Here is a 2,482-nt window from a genome sequence, read left to right as displayed (position 1 = left end):
CCCGCCCCGACATGCACGCGCCAATGCACGCGCCCGAACTCGACCAGCTGCTCACCTTCGACATGGCCGCCTCCGGTTAGTACAACCATACACTAATCATTTTCATACTAATTCTTATCTCTTCACCAATCCCTTGTAACATTTTCTACTACCTTGACTAATGTGTTTTTAAAGTTATTTGCACTTCAAAATAGGATAAAAATTTAAATCTTATAAATAAAACAGATTTTTCGGACAAATCTTCAGTTAACAATGATGTTTTGTGTGATGAAGAGTCAATGTGGTAGAGTTTCCCTGTAATATGGCTGGAATACACGATTGAGCGGTAGAGCGTTGTGGAATCAATGCCGGTACTAACAAATTACTAACGACAGCATTGTATTAACAACTGGGGTAATAATAGTTCTTTCTAGTGTTACAATAACTTGATTAGTTTTTATTATTTCTAAGAATTTCGGTTCTCGCAAAACATCAACCGAGCTTCTGTATCTGTTTGTGGATAAATTGTAAATAAAACGCTTTATCGATTCTTTTTTTTTAATGCTGTGAACTTTTCTCTACTTATTTTTTTTTCTCGACTATCAATTTTCTCAAATATATCTTTGTTAAGACAGTTTTAGATATCTAATGTTATAAATGTATATTTATATAAATCTTAATGTCGCATTAACATTTATGTAAGGTGATCGTCAGTTGATGTCTTATGAAATAATTTTAATATGTCAAGAATTATGTGTTATAGTTCTCCCATATTTATATTAAGATACCTAATATCAAGAAGCGTTGTTGTTGTTTATTAAGTCTTACTTACAAAAGCCAATGCAAGGATGTGAAGTAATGTGTAAATAGTGAACGTAAGTTGAGGTGGATAGGGAGCGAGGGAGCGAGTGCGGGGCGAGGGTGCGACAGTGGGACAGTGGGACAGTGGGACAATGTATCGTGTGTACGTACGTAGGTGGCGGCGGGGTGGCGGGGGGCGCGGCGCCCTCGGCGACCGCCGGCTCGTGGGACTCGCCACAGAGCACTCCGGTAAGCTTGGGACGCGGCCAGCGGGACCAAAACACATTCATAGTTACCACACCTTTCTCTATCGGTTTTTATTGTTTTGTAGATCTACATACTATGATATTGCGTATTGAGTCTGCTCTGCTGCGTGTGTTGTCAATCGATCATATTGATACTTAGAAGCTGTTTTCACGGAAATGTGCCAAAATCTGCCGACCTCTATTTTCGATACTTATGTACTTTATTAAACTTGCATTTGACTGCTATAGCAAAATTGTATTACTTTATCTATTGCCAATTTAAAATAATAAGGTCTTTAAAGCGATGTACGAATACGTTTTTCTTGTCTGTATTTGTACGTTGTGTTTATTGGTACATTTCTAATCTTATTACAGAAGCTTTTGTGATGTGATGTCTAATACTACTTCTTACAATAGTGACTATCCAATATATGCGTACTGCGCATTTTCAGATATTTCTTTAGATTAAGAAGTCGTTGAAAATGTCGTCAAAACATTCGCTTTTAGGGTTTTGTACCAGTTGAAATCTGAGCTTTTTTTAAGACAAGGGGTAATTCGCATGCGTAGTGGAGTGTGGTGAAGGTATTAACAGAGTATTGTAACTAATAAAGTGAAAAATCGTTTGATTTTGCAAAACATTGCTTATTATTTGCTTTTATAATATTACAGCATACGAATTATTTCATTTGAGTGCAGTATTATATAAGACGATGCATGAATACATTATTGACTTTTAAAGGGCTTTTACAATTAGATAATACGAGGTTCAATCAAGTAACGAACACTGCTTACTAATGATATATCTGTAACAAATACTTTGCAGACTCTGACAGATATATTTGTTAAATATCAAGACATGTGTGTAAACGGTTAGTAAAGAGTATACACGAATCATAAGGGCCCAAACTATGCTCAACACTAGGTAAAGAAATCTAGACCCTAAGAGAGTTTATAGATTTTGATATTTTTTCTTTTTGAATGATGTTATCTTGATTTTGATGTAATTTGATCGACTCTCGTAAATTTATTGACGCCCTAGTTCTATTCACTTTCGCCCATAGTCTTCATTTGTATTAGAGTTTGAAAATTTAGATGAAAAAAGGTTCGTCTGAACTTGTAAAGTTGCGAGCTAATTGTGCATTATTTTGCCTTGCAGGTTTGGACGTACTTTAAAAAATGAGAGCCGTGTTTCCTTTGTGGTAGGATAACTTTTGAATGGCAATCCATATTTTGTTGTATTTGTAAAATGTGGCCAATATTTCTTTGTAATTACTATGTAAATTGCAATTCAATGTCGACATAATCATGTAATGGATTTTTAATTAAGGACAATCTCATACATATGGTATATTAGGGATTGTAAAATTCAATTGTTAGTAAAGGAAATGTATGCGTCACAAGGCGTTGTCTATAATGAGATGATATCGTTTACGAGTACGTTAGATTGAATGTGATTG

This window comes from Papilio polytes, unplaced genomic scaffold (genome assembly GCF_000836215.1).
Source record: "Papilio polytes unplaced genomic scaffold, Ppol_1.0 DF824102.1, whole genome shotgun sequence".
In the NCBI taxonomy this organism is placed as follows: Eukaryota; Metazoa; Arthropoda; class Insecta; order Lepidoptera; family Papilionidae; genus Papilio; species Papilio polytes.
The sequence above is the reverse complement of the archived record's forward strand: the minus strand, read 5'-3'. Positions refer to the sequence as shown.